The following is a 13,265-nucleotide window of genomic DNA, read 5'->3' as shown; positions in this document are numbered from 1 at the left end:
TGGCGTCACAATTGCTTGAAATCCAGGATCAAGTTCCTTCAATATACGTTAATTCAAGACCATCTTCTTCGTAGTGAAGGCTCACGCTTCATCGTTATACTCCACTGTCGGTCTGAGATGTAACCTCAATTCACCGGTTTGGTAGGCCTAGCACCGCCACCAGCATTCAACTTCAATCAGCTGGCTTCCTGGTCATCACGGGTGGAACAATTTGAAGATTTTCTGTTGCTACGGCAGCGTCTTTGGCAATGAATGAAGTCAAGGTTCGTATGCATCTATAGTGTGCGGGAGTTTAAGTGCACCGTGTCCTCAATTCACTTCGGCACTCAGAGGTGGAATGTGTGAGTACACACAAGTCAAGCAACACTTCACAGCTTATTGCAGAAGTTTTCGCTTTCAAAAGCACATAAGGCAACGATTCGAGAGCGTAGACGCCTTCTACTTTGCCCTTCGTTCGATGGTAAAGAAGCTGTAACTTTGGGTCTTTAACTGTCGAGGACAGGCTGGAAATTGACGGCTTTGTTGTTGGCCTGCTCGACGCCAAGCTTTCAGAACAGCTGTGTCGCATGCCAGATCTGACTCTTGACAAAGCATTTTTGCATGCTTGCCTGCACAAGAACGCGCAGAAGGAAAGAAAACAAAGGGCACAAGATGGGTCTTTGACTGTGCACGCAGGCACGTGCATCACAAATTCATTCCAACAGAGACACGTCAAAAAACAAAGAAGCTTTGCAACTTTTGCGGACCCGAAGCTCATGTGCATGCCTTCTGCCCCGTGCTCAATGCTGTATGTAGGTTTTGCAAAAAGAAAGGACCTTATGAGAGCGTCTCCGCAAACCTGTCCATCTCGCCAAGCAACGCTTATCTCCAGGACACTTGCACGCAATGTCTGTCCCATCAAGGCGGAAAAGACTTGACACGAAGTTTGTGCGCATGAAGGTCAACAGACTTCCTCCCAAATTTGAAGTGGACCAAGGTGCAGAAGTGACTGCAGTTCCCGACACCTTTCCAGGCTTTCCGTCGCTGCTGGGCACGCTGAAGGGGACTCTCACCGGGCCAGACAACTGCCAGCTGAGGGTTGCTGGTCAATTTTTCACTATTCTCAAATGGAAGGGTTGCACTTCGAAACAGAGAATCTATGTCCTGCTGTCGTCGCCGTCACCACTTCTTGGTTACTCAGCATAACAGGTATTGGAGTTGTTCATTTTGCAGATGCACTTCAACATTCTCCTTAAGGAAGCCAGGGTGCCTATCCCTCTCAGTTGCAAATGCAAGAAATCTGATGGCCTAGGGACTTTCGGTGCAGAATACACTATCAGACTCCAGCCAAATACCAAGCCTTTTTCAATTAGCATACCTTGTAGCATTTCCCAGCCTCTCGTAATGTGGTGAAGGAAGAGCTTGACATCCTTGAAAAACAAGGAGTTGTGAAAAATATCGATAAACTTACACCATGATGTGATAGCCTAAACGTGGTTCTCTAAAACCTTTGGGTAGATACCGCCTCTATATGGATCAGGCGATGCTCAACAAGGAAGTTCTTAGGGAATGGAATGTCTCATCTACAGTTAGACGGGTTTTAAGCCATGTTGGTAATGGCAAGGCTTTCTCAAAGCTGGATGCCAGGGCTGGACTTCATGAAATCTGTCTTTCGCGAAAATTGTCACGAATTGACTAAATTCATTGTGCCTGCTGCTCATTCCTGCTACTGTTAACTACTGTTTCAAATAACATCTGCCCCAGTATTCTTTCAAAAAGAAATGGCCAGAATATTCGAAAACCAATCGTCAATTTGACGACATTCAGGTTTTTTTGGGAAAGAAGAAAGAGCATGACCATAAGTTGCTGAACTTATGGATCCTGTGAGCAACATGGGTGTAAAGAGAATGTAAAGCTAAACAAAAACAAACATTGTTTTGGGCATTACTAAGTAGAATTCCTAGGCATAGTTCAGAGTGAAAAAGGTACCGTATCTACTCTCATATAGGTAGACTTTTTTTTCAGAAATGTTACCCACAATTAGCTGTCGAGCTATATTCGTGACCAAAGAAGCTTGACCTATATTCGTGACCAAAATGAGCAAAAGCAGCGCGCTAATGCAGTCTTATTGCCGTTCAAGCGGCGCCGGCTACACTGGGACTATACTTGTGTTCACAGTAAATACACACACAAAAAAATGAAGAAAAAATCAGCGTTGCCAAGTCTAATGAAAATTTTTGGAACTACATTGAATGCTGTCGACTGTATTCGAGACGGCCATGCCGACGAGCAAACGATAGAGCTGTGGAGGTGTGGCCTCTCAGTAGAAAATAACAGCGAATTGCAGTGTGGACCCGCATCGCTCTTTCACTTATTTTTGTGGTCTTATTGTGGTACACAGCTTAGAAAGCGGTCTATTTTGGCGTTTAAATAGGTACGAAAGCCAGTGTATTGTAGTTAATAGAAGAGGTCGTGATCAAAACAAACGCTCCGACATGTCGAAGCTGCAGTCGCGCATAACACAAATATTAAAAATGGAAAATTTGCGACAGTTAAAATCTAGCAAAAGCACTAGTGCAATTAAAAGAATCACTGGTTTAACTAATTCATAAAGGTGGCGGTGACGTCCGCTTTCAGGTTGTGTACTTTGCAGGCTTCGTACAGGGCTCGTATACCAGTCACTCGGAATGCCTGTCTTTGTGTCTGTTGTTTCCCTTTGCGCCTCCGTTTTGCCACCGCATTCGTAGTTGTGCACTTGAGCGACATGTGACATCGACAAACATACACTGCCAACTTCAAGCGACAAGCGATTCTTTCTTGCAGAGAACTCGAACAGTTCCACTCAGCGTGAATTCGACATAAATGAAAAGTTGATTAGGGGTTAGCGGAAACAGCGGGACCGACTGTTTGTTTGCAATGGGCGGCGTTGTGCTTTTCGCGGGCCAGCAACCGGGAGGTATGAAGCTCAAGAAAAGAAACTGAGGCTTTATGTGGAAGAGGAGCGTGTGAAGGGTCTCCAGGTGTCATGCGATGACATACAAACGAAGGCTTGCATGACCCAGACAACATCGCCACAATGAAAGTCATGCCAGTGTCTCAAGGTGCCGCAGGCATTCGTCGACTTCTGGGCCTCGTTAACTGCACTGGATGCTTCCTACCTCGTATATCAAAAGCAAAAGCACAGATCCGAGCTTTGCTGCTGATGGGAGTGGACTAAAAACCACGCTCAACAATCTGCCTTTGCCAAGCTTAAGAAACTGCTCTGCTCGTACTTGGTACTACACTGGGATCAAGACGAAAGTATCAGCCGAAGGCAGCTCCTTCGGTCTTGGTGCCATCCTGTAACTGAAGCAGCCTTCCCGTGAGTGTCAACCAGTTTTTCCATCACTCACAACAGCAAAACGTTGGCACAATCAGACAGAGACGGAGGCTTCGGCAGCAGGCTAGCCAGTGCTTCGCATTGATGAGTATGTCTGTGGTCTACATTTCTTCCTTGAGATGGACCACCAGCTACAACTGGCAATAATGGGAGCATGGATGTCTGCTTGCCACCTCCGCAGATTCAGCGGTTCTGGCTGAAGCTGGTGCACTTCCAGTGCCAGGTGTTATATGTATCCGGCAAGCTGTTAGCCACTGTGGACATGCTCCGATGTGTGCTACCGGATGGCACACTGCCCAGGCAAGCTGATCTTGTTGAGCTGATGAAAGGACTCTTTGCACACTCGTAGGTTTTTCCTCCACTCGCTAAGACGAACGTGCAACCTTCTGCTCGAGTATTGCACCAAAGGCTGGACCAGCAGACGATACTACTTCACATTTAAGAAGTACTGGACACATCATGGAAACCTCAGTGTTTTCGACGGCCACTTCTCAAAGGAGCCCTCATTACAATGTCAATGGCCCTTCATCATTCCATACGGATGTCATTCATGACGAGCATCAAGGTATTAACCAATGCAAAGCCATTGCTCAAGATTCAGTGTGGTGACCTATAGTCAAGAGGCACAACAAGACTAACTGTGGCAAGAGCATAGAACCAACAATGCCTTAGACTCCAAGCCTTCCCCAGCTGGAGGTGGGAGTTGACCTCTTCCAATCTTCCCTGAAGTCACTAGTCAGCACTCTACTACAACACCGGCAGTTATCGCAGCCATCAAGAGCGTTTGCCGGCCATGGGATCCCAGAGGTAGCCCACAGCGACAATGGTCCATAATCCTCATCCGACGTCGTCTTTACCTTTGCACATCCTTTAAGGCTTTAGGCATATCACCAGCAGCCCAAGATTCCCACAGTCTAAAGCTTAGGTGGACAGGATGGCGTGGACCGTCAAGGACCTGGTGCACAAGGCGGACAATGTTTTCTTTGCGCTGCTTGTCTACCAGAAAATTCCTGGCGTCAGTGAACTAAGCACAGCACAACTTCTCATGGGCAGACGCACACCAGAGTTCCTAAGACATCAAGCAGCTTGAACTAGGCTGGCCATTGTCTAAGTCTTTTAATCTGAGCGATCAAGCTAATAGGAAAAGGAATTCACCTCAGGTACAGTGCCCACTTCAGACGAGTGGGCAAGTTCGGGTGCATGGCAGATAACCCTGCGATGGTACTGGGACCAGTTCAACATCCCCCAGCCGTATGTAGTGGAGGATCTGAATAAAGTTCTTCAATGCTACAGGTTATTCCTCATCCCACTGTTCAATGTCCCAATGTCCGAGGGTCTTGCCAAACGTGTTACTGGAATGAACCCGAGAGGAAGCCATCAAGGAATGAGACTAATAAAGCAGGGATGCAAGTAGTTCTTGGCCCAACTTCATGGCTTCACCCCCATCACAACCTTCAAGTTCACCCTTTTGAGTGTCAAGATTTAGACAACTGATTTGGAGGCCTATAAGACTGAACTTGTGCTTGTGTAGTGCTGAGCATAGAGTGCATTTTTGTTCCTTTCTTAAACAAGGGGGGATGTAGTGTGTGTTGCACTAGGTGGCCTCACTGCTTTCTCGGCTACATATACCATGTGCAATAAAGCTTTGGGCCTTTTCCCCGCTAACCAGCACGGTGTGTGGTTCATGCTTGTGGAAGCACATCCCCTACAGTCACATCAGAAGATGTAGAAGAGCGAAAGCACAAGTGCTCCAGTCACACAGGGGGCAGGCAAAGCAATGAAGCTGAATCACAGCGTCACTGCATCTAAAAATTCGTCTGGACACTCATTCAACCACTGGAGAGGAACTGGATGTCTGCTTCATCCTTCAGATAGCACAAAATGCAGTCAAGCCTTGCTAGAACAAAATGGTTTATGATGAAATGATGGATTTAATATAGCAATGGCTTTGAACCCTCTTTGAACCAGCACACTGTAGTCCATTGCGGTTGCCTAGCGGTTATGGTGCTCGGCTGCAGACTCGAAAGGCGTGGGTTCGACCCCGGTCGCAACGGTCGAATTTCGATGGAGGCGAAATTCTAGAGGTTCGTGTGCTGTGCGATGTCAGTGCACGTTAATGAAGCCCAGGCGGTAGAAATTTCCGCAGACCTTCACGACGGCAGCCCTCATAGCCTTAGTCGCTTTGGGACAAACCCACAGCAAACCAAACCATTGCACATTGTGTTGAAAAGCATTTGTAATACATACGGAACCTGGTATAGTGGCAACAACATTTGTGAAAGCGTATTGCAAAGTTCTGCGCATGCTATGGCTGCATGAAAAGATTCACCTTGTGCTAACACACAGTATTACACGGTTGTGAGGCACTGCTATTTTAGATAAAGATGTGGCCGCACTACACATTTAAAAGCCAGTTTGTCATTCACAGGGACACAGCTTAGAGGTTTAACGGATTCTTCATATCATTACCAACTATTTTTTTCTTTCATATAGTTCTGGCTCACCAATACTTGGCATAATGAAGTAAGCCAACAGTTTAATGGATGTGAATAATGCTTGCCACGAGGGGTTTGTCACGAAGGTACACATTGGATATAAGTGATGCCAACGAGGAAAGCTTTCAATTAATTTAAGCCACACCAATGGCAAATTCAATGAAGTCTAAATGGAAAAATGCCTCGGTGCTGGCTAATGTCAGTGAGCACCCACTTGATGCTGCAGACTCCACAGAGCAGATGGAGCTCAGAAACACATCAGGAACAGGTCTCACTGCCACCAAGTTACTCATCAAAACCTTGCAATCCCTGCACTGCCCATTGCTGTAAGTACTGCAGGCTGTAGTGCAGGTCCTATGGCCTGCAGTACTCATAGCAGTCCCCATGCCGGTGGCCCTTGGATCCGCACTGATGGCACTGGTGGATGATATACCTGGCAGGTGCACCTGAGAACGGTGCCAGGATGCCCGCTCCATAGAATTTTGCGAGGCCCCTGACGAAGACCTCCGCCAGCTCCTCGATACCTTCGCCAGCTGACAGGTGATAGCCATCAGCGGCGAAAAGGTGCCTCTTGGGTGCCTTCATTGCATCCAGGAAGCGATGCTGAAAACAAAATGAGATACGTTGATAAATAAGGCAGCTTGAGCAAGCATGACATCCTAACCGCATAGAGCTACAATAAGTATTTCGGCTTTCTGGCACAGCTTTCCAGTAAACAATGCACAAAGAAGGCAGAAAGAATGCATCCACACAAATGCCGTGCTCAATGAGAACCAAATTACAATGCCGTAATTAATCTATGGCACGTAACCAGGCACACACACAAGGATAAGAACAGACCCGGATGTCCCCCTGCGCTAGGAGTGCTTTCTGGCAAGACACTGACATATATTGATACCTTTATCGCCTTCTACTGCAGTCTTCTCAGCTTCTATAGTTTCCTACTTATGTTTTTGAGAATGAGTCTGAGCCAAGGCATGAACCCAGTGGAGCTACAATGTGCAACCAAGTCCTACATGGCCAGTTTTTATCCCGCTAGCATGCCACGCGAGTCTTTCATTATGACGCCACCCAGCCTGTCTAACACACTACTTGCTGCAAGAGAAAAGTTTACAACACACCGCACCTTCTACGCAATAAGGGACCTTAAGGCAGGACCCGGCTTTTAAATCAGAAAAAAATCGGGTAACCTCCACAACGTGGACAAGGCTCTGGAGATTCCCGCAACTCAGATAAAGGCCTCCGCCACCTTCTCAGGACTGCGAAAGTGGCTGAGGTTTCAGTGTATGTAGCGAAGCATAGGGCCAACATTTAGAGTTTATGAAGCATGTTTGCTTCCCTTAAAAAGCTAAAAACATCCGGCATATCGACCAGTGTATCTGCACCTAAAATCACGGCTGGAGAAAAAGGAATGTGTTCTTTATAACATGGGGTAAAATATTTTTCCCAGTCATTAAAGTTTTGTGCATCAAAATAAAATGTGGTTTGCTGTAAGCTCATCTCCGCATTTTCTGCAAACAGGTTTGTCTTCGCTTGGCAGTAGGAAGCTATGTGTGAGATGTGCATGTCCTATACGAAGACGGCAGATAGCCACTTCCTCAAAACCTTACAGGCAGGTGCAAGACTTCTATTCATCTAAAACTGGCATAGCAAAGTGAAGTTTGTTATTTGCTTCAATTTTCATTAAAGGGGATATGTGCGTTTTTATTTCCCTGCCACGAGCTTGAGCAGCGCAGACATCTGCTCTCTCGTTGCCTTTAATAACAACATGGCTCGGCACCCAGCACAGTTTTGTTTTGTCCTTGAGCTGTGGCTATTTTGTGTTGTGTATGATGTCGCTAAGAAGCGGGGAGATAACATTTTTAAATTAAAGAGCCGAAAGTACACTCAGAGTGTGTGTGTAAATAATAGTCTGTGAGGTTATTGTTTATTTTTTCTACAGCTACACAGACGGCGTAACAATCGGCAGTGAAAATCAATGCATAATGTGGAAGCCTTACTATTTCATTCCCCATTTCCTTTCACCACTGCGCTTCCAACATAAACAAGTTTTCCAGCCATCCATATAAAAGTCCGTGAACCACTGTATTTTTCTTTGAGTACAAGAAATTCTTCTATAATCTGTTGTAGAGTGTGCTTCTTACAGAAGTTAGCGTGAAATCGCAAATTGCTGGCAAATTGTACCATGTAGGAAGTGCGTCTCGTCTTTGGGCAATGCCGGGTAGCGAGTCTAAAATGCCGAGATTTTTGCATATCTCTTCAAAACATAAGAGCAGTGACCTGCTAGCTTGCGGTGTTGAATAGTGTAGCATTCAAGCGATTCCTCCATCGGTTCGAAGAGGCTGAGAGCTGAGTGTATCTCCACGACATGCAGCCCGATCATGTTTTCACGCCTGAAGTGATCAAATTGTGGTTTTAAAATGTTCTTTGAACCTTTAGCCTTATGCTAGTGTCACCTTCCCACTCCTTTACAACCATATCAGCCGAAACACTGGCTATCTGAGCCAAACCCCCAGAAGCAGCAGCCGTTGGGACGAGGCAGGAGCTCAGCGGTCAGGAGGCATGCAATGGCAGCGTGACCACGTGATCAAAGATGGCAGCCTCCATGACATGGCACTGAAAATAGTGTATAGGCAACCAATTTCAAATTGACAAGCAATGTGGTTGGAATGTCACTTTGCTGTTTGCTTAAGAGATTTTTGTTTCCTTTGGTCCAAGCTACAGTCTGCTCTGGACCGCAGCGGCGTCCTAGTGCCTGAGCATCCACCTCGCATGCGGGAGGAACGGGGTTCGATCCCCAGTGTCGCCGAGTACCCACCGGTGATACAATGGGTACAAGCTTTCCCCTGCTTGGCGCTCGGCTTATTCATGGTGAAATGCTTGGGAAATGGGGCTTTGACTCCACCTTGAGCAAACGAAAATACCTTGTGCCATGGCGCTCTTTGGCCGCAGATGCCCTTGCACCATAAACATTCACTCTCATCATGAACAGTCTGCTCTGTCTGCCAGTGCATCAGTCATTGCCACCTTGACTTTGCGAAGGGAAAAAACTATGTCACTAGCACATGCAACCCCGCATGTTTTGTAACTCGCTCTTTGCTGCTTTCATTAACAACGTGTATAATTTCCCAGGAGCACACACCATGGTGTTTGGATGTCTTTCCTCCTCTGTTTGCACGAGTTGTCACATTCAGTGCCACAGACTTTGCTCTTGGTGTGAATGACAGGTATGATTTTGGTGGTCTAGAAGGTCACTCACTCACTTCTGTTCATTCCATGGATCATGGTATTTCTCCTTAAAAAAGATGTCGCATTTCTTGCAAGTGTGCGCTGATGTTAGAACTTACAAAACTGTGGCCAATGCAGACGCAAAGCGTTATTTTTCTGAATTTTTTTTAGTGGTTAGGGCGCTCGGCTACTGATCTGGAGTTCCCGGGTTCGAACCCGACCGCGGCGGCTGCGTTTTTATGGAGGTAAAACGCTAAGGCGCCGGTGTGCTGTGCAATGTCAGTGCACGTTAAAGATCCCCAGGTGGTCGAAATTATTCCGTAGCCCTCCACTAAGGCACCTCTTTCTTCCTTTCCTCTTTCACTCCCTCCTTTATCCCTTCCCTTACGGCGCTGGGCGGTTAAGGTGTGCTCTGGTGTATGAGACAGATACTGCACCATTTCCTTTCCCCAAAAACCAATTATTATTATTATTCTGAAATTAGCTTTCGATCGGGACACACAGACCCACAACAGCTTGCGTTTTGCCATGCTATGATACTTAGCTGGAATCTGTGAGCTGCCAAAAGGTGGCCGAGGTAGCTGACCAAACACTGGAGTGTGTGCGGTACATTACAAACAGCGGCATGTTACTTGCTCCTCAACCCGGTATGGAAAGCGCACACGTCAATACTATGTACCTGCCTCATTCAATAGTTTGCCACCTAGTGTATTTCGCATGAATACTAAATAGACCCTGAAAAAAATTTTGCAGTCTGTCTCTGCATTGCTTCCTGCCCTTTATTTCATCTGACGTCATTGTCTTAATTTCAAATTGCTGTCATCCCTCTTGATGGCATAACAGTTGTGTCAATATTTGTCTCTCTGTGTTGCTGACTTTTTTTCCAAATTCATTAAGTCTTTATTTTCCTTTGCTTTACCATTGCTCACTATCTGCCAGACACTGCCACTCATGCCATTTGAGGCTTTAGTAGGCATGATTCATGCTGTATGAAAACTGACATGAAAGTGACGCCCGCCCGAAATCAGCTCACAAGACTAGCCAATCACAGCAGCATTTGCGAAGGAAGTTTTTTTAGCATGATTTCAGCGACGAAGCTGCCAATGCTCGCTTCATGTGAACTATAGCTCGGTGAAATAGTTAAGCGAAAACTTGGTGGGCATAATAGAGCCAGGAAGGTCATTTAGGCTATTTGTTATTAACTATTATGGTTGTGGGAGACTAAACTCACTTCTTGCCAATTTTTTGCAACACTCACAGCATCCCTTAGAAATAAAATATATTACCAGAAGATTTTTCATTAGTACTGTAGTCATACTTCATGCTGCTGAAACTTAAAAACGGGGAGTTAGTATAATTACACTTCTTCAATGCCGTGAGGCAAATGAACAAGGTGACGAGTGACAGGCGATTGTGTCGCAGGGCACTCACCAAAGAACATTAGTTCATGCAATTACTGCTTAAGAGTTTGGCAAGTGTGTCTGGTATACTGCAACCCCTCCAGCGCAGCAAGCAATAATTAGAATGCTTTCAAGAGTATGCCAGCCACCTGGAAATTGGACATGGAAGGATAAGCTGCATTGCAGTATCCGTGGGTACACACCTCAATTCGCGAACGCTCTCTGAAAAACAAAGGTCGATTGACGCAGGAAAGTTCAGGCTCTGAGAATAGCAAGGGGACTGTGTCACTGTCCGCTCGCCTTCACTTCTATCAAAACAGTTCGAAAATTCACGGTCACATGCAGGAGTTAACTTTTTCTACACGACTGTTTGTTTCCCCACGCACAAATATTGTTGCAAGGCACCACTATATTTGTCGCATCTTGTACTTACAGTCGTCAGCACACATATTTAAAGCGCTACAACGCCACCGTGTACCACAAAGAAAGTGAAAGTTTTGAACCTGTACTCGGTTGTCAATATTATGCTGGTGCTAGACCGAAGGCGCACTGGCACGCTGTGCGTCCTGTCGACTGCACTGTACCAGTTATAGAACAGCTGAGCCAATATTTCACTTTTACGGTTCCTCGGCAAACCGCTCCAGCGACCGCCAGACTTGCTGACTGCACTTGCCTCGCACACGGTTAAGACAAGCATGAATCGGTACTCACGTCTGGGTTCAAGATGCCCACACACGGCATCCGCTTCAGCGCAGCCGTCAAATTGCGGTTAAGCAAGCGACGACTTGCCTCGGCGTCCGTCGTGGCAAAACACCGCGGCAACACCTTTGCCACAAGCACGACAGGTGCCACGTCGCGCAGCAGAAGCAGAACAAGGGCCTGTGATACGAAAAGATGTATGAGAATTCCGTACTAAAATCGACAGCAATTGGAAGTGCTCAGCAATTACGTACTACCTTGACGTTAACGCATATCGCTTGCGGACTTGCATTAGGCCTCGCAAGGTCATTCCCTCCTACGTAAAGGATAACAAAATCGGCGGGCTTGAGATTAGGGCGCCGCACAGCGCTTGCGAGGTGCACAGCGTCGTAGCCCCCGAAGCTAAACGTACAGGTCTCAACCGACGGGCATAAACGTAGGCGGCTTCTGCACAATCGCTTGAGTTGGCTGTCGCCAACAGGTACGCCCCGCATAGCCATTGCTAAACTGAAATAACGCAACCAGTGTTGCCAGATGGCGCGAAGGGCCGTAGCCAAAGTATAGAAAAATTGTAGCCCAAAAATAGCCAACCACACAACCAGGCCAAGAGAGTTAGTAGCCAAAATGTAGCCAACATGGCCCATCGGAAAGTGAGAGGAAGTTTTTTTATTCGGAACTAAAAATTCGAACAGAAAACAATAAACTTGTGACTAAAAATACCTACGGTTGACTAGAACAAGTGAAGCAGCAGAATGCGAAACATATCGCATTTGTAAAAAAACGAGTTGACTAGGCTATAAAAATCTTACCCGCGTTGACACATGGCGACTCAAGGAACATGTTTCAGATTACCGCACACCAGTTTATGCCCTTCATTCATTCACATCACTACTCGTACATGACAGCACTGTTAAACTTCTCCAAGAAACGCGGGCTTGGTTCAAAATTGTTGCAGCACCCGTACTCCTTTAAGCCACATCGCACATGGAGTATCATTTCCAAAGTACGCACGCTTAATTTGTTTCGGTGGTCTGTTTTAGTTACGGTGACCTGACTGAAAACTCTCTCTACAGCGGCGTTTGACACTGGCAAGCACAGAAGTGCGAAGGCAACTGCCGACAAGTTAGGAAAGAGAGGTTCGCCTGCACTGTTAGTGAGTTTCGTGACCGCTCGCCAGAATTCACTCACATTGTCACTCAGTGCGAGAGATGGGAGCATCGACTGCAAAGTTCCGTACTCGTTTTCAAGGGTTGATGTGCTATTCGGTGCTGCAACAATGGAAATGACTCTTTGAAATGTACGAAACGGCGTGTCACGAATGCATCTGGGCCTCAACAGTTTGAAGTTCTGGAGTAGCTCTAGGTTGTCAGGCAGCCTTTTGAGCAGTGATTTGATACACGCCACAAGGTACACACGACAGCGGTCCAGCATCTGATCCTTCTCGCCGTCTGAAAGCGAGCTCTTGTGAAAGGCGTCAGAGAAAACGGTTCCGTAGTTACACGCACGTACGTGTAGCAAGTGCTTCTCCCAATCTGCTGTTGGACAAGCATGCTCCTTCAGGACCACTCTAAACAGCATCGACCTGACATGCATATCTAAATCTTCAAAAAGCTTAACTGGATCAGGATTTTCCGATTGAAATAGCCTATTGACTCTGTCGAATTCCGAGATGATGGGCTGAATGAAAAGCATGTACAGATAATTTTTTTCGTCTCGAAACACCTCGTGCAGTAGTCGTGCTGTATAACACCGCTCTGTGCTTTGAGCTAGCTGAAAATGCAACCGCAGCTCCGTCCACTGGTCGATAATGCGATTCACAGCTGCAGCAACACTCAGCCACCTCGTGTTCGCTATGCTGACCAACCTGATTGGGTCAGTCTCATTGATAGCAGAGTAGATAAGGCGATACTGCTCTCGTCGTTTTGGTGAACATGAAAACCAATTATAGCACTCCCGCACAAGAAACTCAATGTTAGCAGGAAGAGCAGCGGTTGCTTCACTGCAGGCTAAGTGGAGGGAATGGCAAGTACACTTCGCAAGAATCAGTTTTGGGTTTTCCTCTTTTAGCAGAGAGTATAACGAGTG

At 46.5% G+C, this 13,265-nt stretch overlaps 1 long non-coding RNA gene across 1 annotated transcript; it reads right to left on the bottom strand.

The window, feature by feature from the left end:
- Window positions 1-5,880: 5,880 nt before the first annotated feature.
- Window positions 5,881-11,491, bottom strand: LOC144104291 (uncharacterized). Its single transcript, XR_013308491.1, has 3 exons — window positions 11,435-11,491; window positions 11,193-11,360; window positions 5,881-6,456 (listed from the first exon to the last, which is right to left on the bottom strand). It is a non-coding gene; the product is annotated as an uncharacterized LOC144104291 (long non-coding RNA).
- Between the last annotated feature and the right edge of the window lie 1,774 nt (window positions 11,492-13,265).

Source organism: Amblyomma americanum, chromosome 1 (genome assembly GCF_052857255.1).
Source record: "Amblyomma americanum isolate KBUSLIRL-KWMA chromosome 1, ASM5285725v1, whole genome shotgun sequence".
Classification (NCBI taxonomy): Eukaryota; Metazoa; Arthropoda; class Arachnida; order Ixodida; family Ixodidae; genus Amblyomma; species Amblyomma americanum.
The sequence above is the reverse complement of the archived record's forward strand: the minus strand, read 5'-3'. Positions and strand labels throughout refer to the sequence as shown.